This window comes from Zonotrichia albicollis, chromosome 20, assembly GCF_047830755.1.
Source record: "Zonotrichia albicollis isolate bZonAlb1 chromosome 20, bZonAlb1.hap1, whole genome shotgun sequence".
In the NCBI taxonomy this organism is placed as follows: domain Eukaryota; kingdom Metazoa; phylum Chordata; class Aves; order Passeriformes; family Passerellidae; genus Zonotrichia; species Zonotrichia albicollis.
The window spans coordinates 3,813,576-3,827,151 of record NC_133838.1 but is presented as its reverse complement, the minus strand read 5'-3'; the positions used below and the strand labels follow the sequence as shown (position 1 = coordinate 3,827,151).

The 13,576-nt window shown below is 50.7% G+C and overlaps 1 protein-coding gene across 1 annotated transcript in view; it reads right to left on the bottom strand.

Moving 5' to 3' along the window:
* Window positions 1–13,576, bottom strand: part of LOC141731341 (uncharacterized) — a 412,011-nt gene that overhangs the window by 362,870 nt on the left and 35,565 nt on the right. The window lies entirely within an intron of this gene.

Genomic DNA, 13,576 nt, shown 5'->3' with positions numbered 1-13,576 from the left:
CAGACAGGGGGCCCTCCAGGAGCCCAAAGTTGAGGGATCAGAGAGAGGAAACTCAGGGCTGGGTGTTTTTGCTTCATCTTGGTCATTTGTGTATTTTGGGTCCCTGAATCTTGGTGTTTTGGAGGTTTATATGGGTGGCAGATTCCTGGTGACTTCCAGGACTTGGGCAGTAGGAACTCCCTAACCCAATGTGCTCATACATTGTATTTTTCCCCAAACCAGGATTTCTCTTTCCCAAACCTTGGCTGGATGGAGAAGGAGGCTGTTAGGAAGATGTCTGGGGACACATAGGCAGGTGAGGAGGAAGTCAGTGCCCCTTTCCCCTTCTCTTCTGCTCCCTCTCCCAGCCGAACACGGCCCCTGGCGGCAGGACAGCCCTGCTGCTGATGCCATCCTGCTGGGGACGCACAGGGGGGATCTCCTTCCCTCTGGCATGGAGGCAAATCCCATCTCTTTGTCCTTCCTCCCCCAGACAAGCAGCTGAGGATGGAGACCAGGGAGGACAAATCCCCATGGCAGCAGAACCTCATGGAAGAGGCCGTTTTGAGCAACTCCACAGCACAGGAATTGAACAGGAAGGAAAATCCCTGGAGACCCTGCAGGAGGAGGGGCTGCAAACCCAGCCTGGGGTGCTCTGAGGAGGGAAGAGCCACCCTGTGCCAGGAAGGTGGACAGAGCTTCAGCCAGAGCTCAGAGCTGGTGATCTGTGGAGCAGCTTCATGATGGAGAGAAGCCCTGCAAGTGCTTGGAGTGTGGGAAGAGCTTCGGGCAGAGCAGCACCCTGATCTGCCACCAGATGATCCACACTGGTGGATCCCTATGAGTGTGGGGAATGTGGGAAGGACTTCAGCTGCAGCTCTGCCCTCACCATCCACCAACGCGTTCGCACTGGGGAGAGGCCCTACAAGTGTCCCGAGTGCCAGTGGAGGTTTCAGACCAGCTCCCATCTCCTCCCTCATCAGTGGATTCACAGGGAGGAGAGACCCTTCCACTGCCCCAGCTGCAGGAAGGGATTCAAGCACAACTCCACCCTCGTCAGGCACTGGTGCTTCCACACTGGGGAGAGGCCCTGTGAGTGTCCCCAGTGTGGGAAAAGCTTCTCAGACAGCTCTGACTTCAGTAAACACCAACAGCGTCACTGGTAAGGGAAGCCCTCCGAGTGCCCCAACTGCAGGAAGGGCTTCGTGCGCTGCTCCAACTCCATCCCCCATTGGAGGGTCCACGTTGGTCAGAGCCCTTCAGACCCACATTCCCAGTGACCTGAATTGGGAAGACACTTGGCTAGTTATCCCTTTGTTAAGGCCCTAATTTTCTTTTGATTGATCTTGATCCCTTACAACAGTCAAAATTGGGGGAAAAATCAACAAATTCATTGAAGGCATCTAAAGCCTCACTTTTTACAAGTGTTTCAGGGGAATCTGGGATTCAGGGAGATACTTGGGGGGTTTTGGGAGTATTTGATGTGGTTATCTCCCTTTCTTGGCACTCAAAGAGATGAGAGGGTTCAATCTATCACCTCAATACCCCTCAATGCCACTGAAAACTACTCAGTCCCAGCCAAAAATTCCTCGATTCCACAGCCCCTCAGGGTGGAATGGGGTTGGAAGAGGATTGGGTGAAGTGTGCTGCAAATCAGGAGGGGTGAGATGGTCATTGGGTGGGGTGGGATGGGTGGGATGGGGTTTGGGTGGTGTGAAATGGGGGAAATACGGCTTGGGAAGTGGGTCTTGATGTCCAGCAGGGGTGGGATGGGTTGGAACTGGGGAGCCGGGGTGTGAAACGAGACAGCTAAAGTTTGGGGATGATGAAGGGAGGGGGAACCCGTTACCGAATGTGTTTTTGGATATGAAAACAATGACACCTCCCACGGCCCCAGAGCTCAGAGCAGCTGAGATGGTGCCGGACGCAAGGCCAACTGTGGATCTTTCTCTCCCTCTCAATCTTCTCCTGATTTCCTCTTCTCAAAATCCACACCTTCTCTGGGCAAACTGTTCCAGGAGGGTCTTTTTTCTGAATCCCTACCTAAACCTACTCTCTTTCCATTTGGATCCAGTCTCCCTGGTCCCTGGTCCTGTCCTTGCCTGCCCTCGTACAAAGTCCCTGCCCAGCTTTCTTGTAGGTTGCCCTCAGGTACTGGAAGGCCACAGCTCGATGAAGTCTGAGTCTCTTTGCCAGGCTGAAGAAGCCGAGCTGTGCCAGCCTTTCCTTGCAGGAGAGGAGCTGCAGCCCTGGTACCATCTGGGTGTCCCTGCTGGGCCCCCGCTGCAGCATGGCCACGTCCTCGCCGTCCGTGCCGGGGAGCCCGGCAGAGCCGGCGGCAGCGCTGCAGGTGCAGGGTCAGCGGCAGGGAGGAGACACGGCCCTGGCGGCGGCTCCGGGAGCAGCGATTGGCGCTGGGCCGCCCGCACTGCAGAGAGCCGAGGCCCCTATGCCTGCCCTTGTGCCCAGGGCGCCTTTCCCCGCCGCTCGCCCGCCCGCTTGGGGGAAACGCCCCCTCTGCCTCCCCTCGGGGCCGCCCCTCGCCGCTGCCCCGGGGGCTCCCCAGCGCCAGCTGGAGGGGCCCAGGCCTCGGCCTCACCCTGCTCAGCCCAAGGCCTGGAAAAGCAGATTCAAACACCCACCCAAAAAGTGCCCCAGGATTCCAATCTTTTCTCTACAGCACTGCTTTGCTATCAGAGTCTGCATGGGATTATAAAATCACCAGGAGAAAAGAGCATGAACAAGTTCTGCTTTGGCAGTACCTCAAGGCTTTGAGGGAGAGGGTGTGGTGCTTACTCGCTCAATGGGTTGCACAGAAAGTGTTGAAATGGTAAAAATAGTACAAACCCCTTAGAACTTGGAAGGAAAACCTGAAGCACTGGCAGCTAGCACATCAGAAACACCTGACTTTTGCTCCTCTCTTGCACCTGAGAGCTTCCTGGGCAGGGGCAATTCTTCCAATGGCCATGGCTAGAAAGGGCAGCGAGCAGATGGATTTAGCTTCTCCTGCCAGCCGTGAAATGTCAGTTGTCATTTGTGTGCACTGAGGATTCCGTTTCAGACTCTGAACTGGCGCAGCTGCTCCTCGGGCGCTGCTCTCATGCAGGCGCGGTGGTGCTGCTGCAGCTGTCCCGCACACAGGGAGGGCTCTGGAGCCTCCCCGGGGCCACCAAGGAGTACAGGAGGGAACGTACCCGGAATCTGGTGCAGCACCGTGGGGTTGGGGGGATCCTTCGGTCTCTTTGATGGGAGAGGGAGCAGGGCAGATGGAATGAAGATGAGACAGGGATCAGACAGCCCCACACCAGGCAGCATTTTCTCCTCTGAGAGCTCCTCTGAGCTTAGCGAGCTGGTGAAACCTGTGGAGCAAATGAGACCCAGGAGTGAGGGAAAGGCTGGCTGGGAAGGAGTCAGATAAAGCCTGTGTGGGCATTTCTCTTTCCAAGGGGCTCCTGGGAGACAAAGGAGACAAGAAGGATGTCCCATCCCACGACATTTCCTGGGATATGCTTTGGTGGTGGCCTTGGCAGTGTTAGTGGTCTTAGGTTATTGGGAGGACTCTATGATCTTAAAGGTCTTTTCCAATGGAAACAGTTCTGCAATTCTAAACCTCCATTCCTGCTTTTGAAGCATGCAGTCCCAAATAGACCCACATTTGTGTTTTTAAGGAATTTAGCATCTACCATTCCGTCATAGAAATCAGGCTTTTAATGCTCTCAGAACACTTGAATTCCTTGATCTTAAGCTGTGTATTTGAACTGAGGTGCTTTTATTCAGAAAGGTTTGACCATGGGATAAATGCAGGCAATTCAGCCACAATGGCACTTGCTTCATCTGCTTTTCTTTTTCCTTTCCCCATGGGTGGCTGATTTGGGACTATTTGTCTTGTACTTTGAGTTCTGGCTCAGACTTGCTCATGCATGTTCTGTAAAATCCTATCTACTCCTTTGTAGTGAAAAATGCTTGCAGACTGGTGGGAATTGCTAGAGACAAGGCTTACAAACCAGGGCCCAGTATGATTAGCCCAGTATCCCTGCTTAAATCCCTGCTCGTATTAAAAAGGAATGAGCTATTCTAACTCACTTGTCCCCTCCCTCACCCCATTTTTTTGTAGCTCTTGGGGCAGTCCTGTGTGCCATTCCTGCTCTTTGTTATCAAATGTGTGAAGGCATGGTGCTGCTGTAGCTGCAGCCTGAGTTCAGTGGGAACATGTCCAAAGCACTGGGTCCCACAGCAGTGGGCACGGTGAGAGACTGGCCTCTGCTGCCATGGCCATCCAGCCTGGAGAGTGCAGCTGCTGGGGCTTCCCCCATTCTGCCAACAGCAGTCTGCCTCCAGCACGTGGCCTGTATGGCCATGATTTTGCCAGAGTGTGGAAAATGCATTGTTTGAATGTATTTTGATGGTGTCTGACATCACCTGACTGGAGCAGTTTGGTGGGCAGGACGCCCTGTGGGCAGGGCCATGGCAGGGATGGGTGGCTGGCACTGGCAGTGTTATTTTCCCAGACAGACTCCTGGTACAGCTGTGGAGGAGGGCACCAGCAACTGTATCAGCCCAGCGAGCAGCAGCACATGGAGGAGACCCTCATCTGCAAAGAGCCCCTAATCCCTTTGCTCCCCCATGTCAGCGCAAAATGATTCCGCCGCAGGTGAAGGGCTGCTGCAGGCTGGAGACTCCTGCAGCCAGGCCTTGTTGCAATCTCCTTGCTGCAGCTGTGCCTGGGGGATGTTGGCCTGCAGCAGCACTGCTGATGCCTGGGAATGCTGCTGGGCTCAGAGAGGCATAGTGTGTACAAAAGCTGCATTCAAAGCGAAGATGGTGAGACCCCGGAGCTGCTGGCAAGGGCAGCAGCTCTTCTTCATTCTGTGCAGGTGAGAGCCCAGCCTTGGAGCCTGTCCCTGGGGACAGGGAAACGCCCTGAGCATAAGTTTGAATTTTCAGGGACAGTCCAAATGAGAATTGCTTTGTGTTGCAATGTTGGGTTTGGGTGTGTCTGCAGGAAAGAAAGTGGGAATAAGCCCCTTGAACAACAAAGGAGAACTCTGCATGGCCAATTTACACCCTACAGATACACTGATCATATCAGCCCACTGAATATTGGGGGCATCTAATGCAGAGTGCAAAGCTTCTTTGAATAGATAGGAGAGATGAGACTTGAAGAAATAATTTTGCAGATTGAGAAAAAGGGATCAGCCCCAGGGGTCCCATAGACTGGACTTAGTTCTGCCAAATCAAAGGTGTCAAGGATGAGTTGTTTTTACCTCCTCTGTTGGGGAGTATTTCAGAATGACTGCCCCTTGCCATTTCCATTAAGAAAATTTGGAGTTTTCAGGAACTGCCAGGATCAGAAATGTTGTGAGGTAGATCATGTTTATGTTGGGTTCAGGTGTCTGTGCAATAAAGAACGCAGAGAAAAAAAACCCCAGGGAACAATGAAGCAAAGCAAAAGAGGAACGTTTGAAAGGTCAGTTTGTTCCCTACAGCTCTCAGCCAACTGATTTTTGGGTCATCTACTGGGGAGTGCAAAGCTGCTTTTACTTCCACTGCCCGGTGTCAGAACCCAGGAAATTCCTCTGGCTGCCCTGGAGGACTCAAGTCCCCCAAGGGCTCAGAGACCTTGGCACAGAGCCCAAGACCCCTGTGCCTTTGATCTAGCCCTTGGAAAAAAGGATTACCAACCTTATATGAAGAATTACAAGCCATGAAATTTTCAGTAGAATAATAGTTAGCTTGTCACAGGGTGAAAAATAGATTTTTGAAGCTTTTAGAATGAGGGCTTGGGGTCCCAAGATGGAGGAATTTGGGTGTGCCTTGTCCTTTTTCCTTCTTCCTAGCCTCAATCTTCAGCTGTGATGTTGGCACTTTTAGACTGGTTTGGAGTAGAAAATTGTCTAACATAGATGACAGGTACTGGAAAGTAATGGTAAACATTGTACACGTAGTTTTTAGTAAAAAAAGGTAACACCGCCTCAGAGGCAGGTGGAGTGCCTCTGACATTCTTGCTGAGCGGACCTCGGCAGGTCAGGAGAAAGAAGTTTATAGATAAGATACAAGAAACAACCTTGAGACCGAGAAATGAAGAGCTCTGACTCCTTCTTCAACCGCCTGGCTGGGAAAAGAGACTTTCTAACTTAACTTGGGGTCTTCTGACCAGCTAGAGTCCTGAGAGCCCCGTGCCATTGTTTGTGTCCCAGCACTTTGTTTGATGTGAAGAGAATTAAACAAAATCCCACACCAACAAGCTGCAACCTAGAACTGAGTAGGAATTACAGAAATAAAGGCCCTGAAAAGTAGCTTTGGAAAGGGTCTCCTTCCTATGTTATAGGTAAAAGTTAAGTTAAATAAGGGTATAGTTCAATTATATTGTATTAATTATGTTAATTGTATTATGTTAAAGGAGGGGCGGGGCTTATTACAATGTGCTAGGAGAAGGATCCAGGGTTTGGTGGAACAGTGGTCTGGTGGGGAAAGGTGAGGTCAAAGCTGGATTGGATGGAAGATCTGACCAATCATTCGAAGCCCTGTAGAAACGACTGGTCCAGAATGAAAGGTGTTTAAGAGCAATGAGAAGCCTGGAAATGGACCAATCATCATGCGGATCCAAAATGGATCAATCCTGGACTCAAAAGGGGCTAAAAATGGGGGGGGTGTTCAGTTGGGTCAGGGTTCTTCTTTTTGGCTACTTGTTTGGGTTTTTTTTGGGGACAGCCCAGTGCACTTGGGGTTAGTGTACTGTTCTGTTTTTGGCTTGCTGTGTGGGTGCCTGGGCTTATCCTGGGTACTCCGTTCCTTGTAGCTATTTTAATAAACAAGAACCTCTTTTTCTGGAGAAAGTTTGGTCTTGTTCATATTCATAACACCTAGACAGTGTGAAACGCTCAGGCCTGGCCCGTCTGGGCTTAGGGCTGGCTGCCCTTGGCAAGGGAATGGAAGGGGATGGAGTTGGGGTGGGGTTTTGCAGCCATGGAAACGAGAGAACCATGGTGAGCATGTCACAAAGGGGCAGCCCCACGCTGGGCTGGTGCAGGTTGTGCTGGACACGGCCCCAGTGGCAGCAGACACGTCTGGATCTGCCTCTCTGTGCTGAGTGACAGTGATTGGAGTAACCCGGCCTTGCGCAAAGACTGGGACCAAGCTCCCAGCGCTGACTGCTCTGAGAGCATTCCTAAACTCAAACCCAGACACTTCTGCCAGGCAGAAGCACGGGTTCAAACATGGGTTTTACTGGAAAAGGAAAGACAACTGAAGGAAAAGGTGAGGATAGAAAGGAGATGGAAGGCCAGAGCCAAATGGAAAAAAATCCCCCCAGGTTTCAAAGAAAACTGGTCCATGGTGGTCAATGCTGACTCTGTGTCAGAGTAGGTGGCTGACAGCTACAGATGATCCTGCAAGGATGCCCTGAGGCATCACAACATTCTATCATTAGTTTCTCATTTTTGACAGTAGCCAAATCACTCCTACTGTCAGCCAGGACAGGGACTGTGGCCATAACTGACTACAGGTTGGACATGGTCGTGAGATGCAAATTCTGTTGTTTTCTTTGCCATCAATTTTGGGTCTCATTACAGATAAATTTCCCATTCTTCCTCTGCTTGCTGATAGGATCTGAGCCTGAGGGTGGGATTACGGTGCTACAGATACGCCAATAAGGCCTGCCTGCTTGATTGGAGATCTTTGTGGTTTGCAGAAATAACATCACAACTCTGAGAGTTTTCCTGTGGATTCACAGGCCAGCCTCAAGAGGGAATCTTTTTTCCCCTTTTTATCATTGGAGGCTTCCAGCTTTCCCTTCAAACTTGCTACCTCAATACTGCTAAGAGGAATTAAATGCAGGCTAGTTCCATGGGAAATAAAACCAAATAAATTTTCTTAATAATTAAAAATATTCCCCTTGAGCACCACACCCATTAGATGTGTTGATGATAAAGGTGAGAGTTCACCTAACTGACTTCTCTCCTTATGAGCATGGCTCAGCCTCACACAGAGGTGAGGGGGGAGCTGGGCCAATCTCTGCTGGGAGGAAGGGTCTTGTGGCAGCCCAGAGAGGCTGTGCACATTGCCAGGGAACAGCTGTGCCCTGCATGTGCCCCTGCAATGAGCTGTGCTGCTGCCAGTGTCCCTGGAGCTGTGGGGCTGCTGAGCTGTGGGGCAGGCAGAGGAGCAGGAGGGTGCATGTGCAGCTGAGCCATTCCTGGAGAGCACAGGGCTCTGGGATCCCTGCTGTCCCAGGGCAGCCCAGAGGCCAGGCTGTGCCTGTGCCAGCTCTGGGCAAGTGGCTCAGGGTTTTGCCCTGGCCTGCCTCAGTGTCTGCCAGCAGGAGCATGTTTCCCTGTGCAGCTGTTTAGAAGTTTGCAGGAAATGTGTCCCAGGAAATATGGAGCTTCAGATGCTTTAGGTTTGCATTGTGGCCTCTGTTCTATTTTGTGTCTCCACTTTGCAGGCCTGACTGGCTACCCTCTTGCCAAGAGGTTTTCCCTGGCAAGTTCCTCTGTGCTCCTTCCCTCCAAGCCGTTGCCTCCCATTCCGAAGAGCTCTCCTCCTACCAAGCCAAGCCCAACATGCAGCAGAGAGCAGGAGAATGGGGAAAATGGCACCGGCTGGGATGAGGAGAGGAGAAAAAAACAGGAGGTGAGTTCAGAGGGAAAAGGATATAAGGTAAGGAGACCAAGCAAAGTCCTGTGTGGCAAATGTTCAGTTTATGTGCTGTTGGCAGAGCTCGGAGAGCTTTTCCCTGTCAGGAACTGACCCTTTCAGTGAAGTTTGAACAGGTTCTGGTTTGTCTCTTTATCTGGGCCAGAAATGATGGGATACTGAGGATGAGTGAGCACCTGCCCCTGCTGCCTCCAGCCCCATTCCTGGCCATGGCATGGGGGCCCTGGAGCACCTTGGGCAGACAGAGAGCTTGCAGAGATCAGCAGGGCAGGGGAGCTCTGCTGAACTTCCTCAGTGCCAGGGAGCCTGAGATGATGGATGTGTAGGAGCTGGAGAGCAGCCAGCATGCTGAAAGCTCAGCACCACCTGGGCTCAAAGGCTGCTGGGGAAGTGTAGAAGGGAAGGGCAGCAGCAGAAGAAATGAGGGGCTTGAGAAAAGCAGGTTTTGACATCCTGCAGAATGGCTTTGTGGGGTCTTGGCTGGAGATCAGCACTGGCTGTGAGACAGCTTAGGGGCAGGGATAGAACAGTGATCTAAAGCCACTGCCATGCCATCCAAAAGGGCAGTGGAGGCAGTGGCACACCAGAACATCCTGATGTCAAACATGTGAATGCCAGCTGGGAATGCAGCTACACTTGCAGAGGAGTGAGCATGAGGGCAGAGGTGGCAAATGTGTGACATGGTCTCTCCCTCACTTCGTGTTCCCTTCCCCATCCTGGGCCAAGCTGGACGATCCGTTTGACATTTCCTGGCAGGTCCCAGTTAAATGCATGGCTAAATGTCTTGAGGCATGAATGGGGGCAAGGCTGGATGCTTGATCTGATCACTATGTTCTATTCTTTCCAGACTTCCTTGCTGTATTCCAGGGGTGAGGATATGAAGAAGGGGTCACTGAGACCACCTCTGATCCCCCCCATACGCAGGGCAGTGAGTCCCCCTCTTGGCAGTGCTGCAGGGTCCCTGCCAAGCTCTCCTCAGCTGGAATTCCAGGAATCCCAGGAGATGAGGTAAGTCAAGGTGTTTGCTGCTGCAGTTCAGCTGTTCAGCTCTCTCTTCGCATCTCGTGGGATCATTTTGCCCAGTCAGGTGTCCCATGTATTTAGGCAAACCTGTGTGTATTCTCCATTTTGGCCATCTATGATGATCCAGCACAAATGATGATCCAGCACAATGTCAAAGGCAACACCAATGTCCTAAGAGCAGAGGTGGTGGTGGGGAAGAGGAGGCAGGGCTTCAAAGCACCTCAAGATGGGTCCTCTGGTGGGCTTGGCTATTGAATTCCTCTGTAATTGTTGTGGTGACATTTGGGGACTGTACTGCCTGGGATAGGGTCCTGCAGGTCTTTGTTATCCTTGGGCAAATACTGGCTACTGGAGAGGTGTCTGCAAATTCAGGTGCTACTTCTGTAAACATCAGGTGTAACTTCACTGTGCCTGTGGCTCCACAATGAAATAAGATGCCAGATAAATTTTGCAGAATAGATGTAAAATCTGATGTATAATCCGATTGGTATTTAATATTTTGATCTGGGCTTAAGATCAACGAGGGAAAGGTGCTATGGAAGAGGCATAGGACTGTACCTGATGGAAAAATATTGGCTTGGATATGCAAAAGAAAATGAAGCTATTACCGTTATGCAAGAGCTAACAATAAAGAGGGAGTCACAGAAGTGTCATGCCAGTTGCGAATCTTTAGTGGGGCTTTTAAGGTGTGATCTGAACATCCTTCCCTAGCAGCTGAGTTGGAAACCAGTCTTTGTTTTCTTGAAAGAGCCAGCAGGTGTAATATCATTCTCAGGAGACAGCAGTGCTCTGACCACATGTAGCACGAGGCTGTCACTAGGGTAAGGCACAAGCAGGCAAAGTCAAGCTTTGGCAGCTGTACAAAAGTAGCTGCCCTCCAGAGTCATGATGCAGCTCAGCAGCTCTTGCTGCTTCAGAGAGGCTTCAGGAGCCACTTGGCTCCAAAAGGAGAGGCAGCAGAACTAGGGAGTTCTGATGCAGGTAGAAGAATTACTGCTGTGTTTTAGCTGGAGCTTGGCCACCTCTGTGTGACTCCAGCAATGGCAAACTTAAGGACAATGAATTAGCTTTGCATCCTGTTGGGTTTATGGGTTGCATTTCCTCCTTTATCATAGCGACCATCCTAAGAAGTTTTGCCTCCTTTCATGGTACGCCCATTCTCTCCCTTTTCTTTCTACCTCCTCACATATTCTTTTGTCCTCCATTTTCTCCAGGCCAAGACCCAGCTGCAGAAGCAAAAAGAATTCTGAAAATGCAGGTAGGTACAGGGCATGTCTGTCCTAAAATGACCATTGTAGTCTTGACTCAGAGTTGACATTTGGAAAGCTGGGTTATCAAAATTTCTTTAAATTCATTTCAGTTCTTTGGTGGGCTCAGTGGACTCTCCCAGAGCCCAGTCTCTGGAAATGTTCTCTGGTGGCACAGTGAAAATTCCTCCAGTGTGAAGTGTTGAGTGGTACCTGGGGGCCCCTGAAATGCAGCGCTGGAAGAGGATACGTTCCTCTCCATCCTGCTCATTCTTTTTATCTCCCTGCAGCCTTTCTAGTGTCACAATTAGTAGGATAAAGAAGGCATTTAGCATGAAATGAGAAATGTTCCCACTCCTTCCTCCTGCTTATGAAGCAGAAAACCTTCCATTGGGGCAGTTTCTGAGCGGAACCCTTTGAGATGTGAAGGAGATTCATGGACATTGCCTGGTATTGTATAGGCAGAAATAGGGAAACCACCTCTGACAGCATGTCCTTATAAATTTTCCAGTTAGGGAGAAAGAGCCTTCCAAAGGGATGCATCCTACGCAGGGCGTGAGTTTGTCATCCTGTGACAGCACAAGCCCAAAGCCACCTATGGCAGGTTCAGAGTGACAAATCTCTTCCCTGGCTCTCTCTGCCTGTGTCAGTGTTGCAGGCTGAGGCTGGGGCAGGAGATGCCTTCTGCCTTGTCCCTGTCCCTGCCTTGCCTGATCCCTGAGAAGTGGAATTGTGCCAGACAAAATGCAGTCTCTGGTGCATCTGGGTCAGGCAGTGCTTTCAAGTTGAAAGGCTCAATGACGCTGTTGTTGTTCCTTTGGCATCTCTGGGTGTGTAATGATAGGAGAGATGAGACTTGGAGAAATAATTCTGCTGATGCAGAACAAGGGATCAGATCCCCTGGTCCCTTTGGGGATCAGGGTTAGTTCTGCCAAATCCTGGCTATGGCCCCTTTGGAATGACTCTTTAATTACTGATATGAAGCTGGAATGCTTAATGCGGCTAGGGAATAGTACTGCTCAGTAAGTAAGGTGACATTTTTTCTGGACTAATTCTGTACTGGAAATGACTTAACTCATTAAACCTTACCTGTCTCACTTTTATTACTGACTACAGCATTCTACAGGATGAAGAAGTCCAGGTTTAAGACACTCATCCTGCTTGGCTGCCATATGATTTTATTCTCTGTGCAGCCATGTAAAGAACTAGTTCTCTTAATTCTAACTGCTTTGTTGGAGAATATTTAAAAATTACCTACCCTCTGCTATTTCCATTAGGAATATTTTGAATTGACAGTATTAGCCAAGATCAGAAATGTTTTGAGGCAGGTCATGTTTATGTTGTGTTTGGGTGTCTCTGCTGAAAAGACAGCAGGGAATAAACCCCTGGAACAAGTAAATAGAGCAAAATTGGAACTTTGGGATGAGCACTTTGTTCCCTACCAATACAGGCTCACAGAATACTGGGTACATCTAATGCAGAAAGCAAATCTTCTTTTTTATCTAAAACGTGGTGCCACTGTTTGTGTCCCAGCACTTTTTTTGTTGTAAAGAGTAATGTAAAAATCTCAAAAATGCAAAACCCGACCTGGAATTGAGTGGGGCCTACAGAAAAAAAGGGCTTGAAAATTACTTTTGAAAACAATTACTTCCTTGCCCGTGTCAGATTCTAGAGAGCACTGTGAGTTTCCAATTGTTTGGAAGGAAAGGGATCCTGTAGTAGTAGGGAGGCAACGGGCACCACATGAACTGGTAGAGCCCTTCTCTCTTGCTTGCCAGCTCCATATTGTCCAGAGAAATGAAACTGATGCTCGTTGCATGAAAAATGAAAAACAAAGCAATCTTCTCAGTAACTAAAATACACTTTGAATTCCTCACCCATTAGATGGGTTGATTGTACAGGCATGCATTCAATTAACTCACTTCTTCTCTTGTACCTGAATGTCAGCTTCTTCTGAGCCTACAGCAAAAAGGCAGAGGAAGAAGGGAAAGAGCTCTTGGTACAAGACAGGAGCTGGGATGCCTCTGTTCCCAAGGAAATGGGCTGAGCTGTTGGGCTTGGAGCCTCCTGTGCTGGAGCCCGGCCTTGGGAATGGAGGTCTGGGCTCGCGGGCAGTTCAGGGGCCTTGGCCCAGGAGCCCCAGCAGAGCCGCGGGGCAGCGCTAGCCCCAGGGGCACTGCAGGGAGGACAAGGACAGAGGGCAGGGGGAGCTGGGCTGCTGGCTGGCACGAGGAAGGGTCTTGTGGCAGCCCAGAGAGGCTGTGCACATTGCCAGGGAACAGCTGTGCCCTGCATGTGCCCCTGCAATGAGCTGTGCTGCTGCCAGTGCCCCTGGAGCTGTGGGGCTGCTGAGCTGTGGGGCAGGCAGAGGAGCAGGAGGGTGCATGTGCAGCTGAGCCATTCCTGGGGAGCACAGGGCTCGGGGCTCCCTGCTGTCCCAGGGCAGCCCAGAGGCCAGGCTGTGCCTGTGCCACCTCTGGGCAAGTGGCTCAGGGTTTTGCCCTGGCCTGCCTCAGTGTCTGCCAGCCAGGAGCATGTTTCCCTGTGCAGCTTTATAGACATTTCCAGGAAATGTGTCCCGTGAAATATGGAGCTTCAGATGCTTTAGATTGCATCTCTGCCTCTGTTACATTTTGTATGTCCATTTTGCTGGCCTGACTGACAGCAGTGGT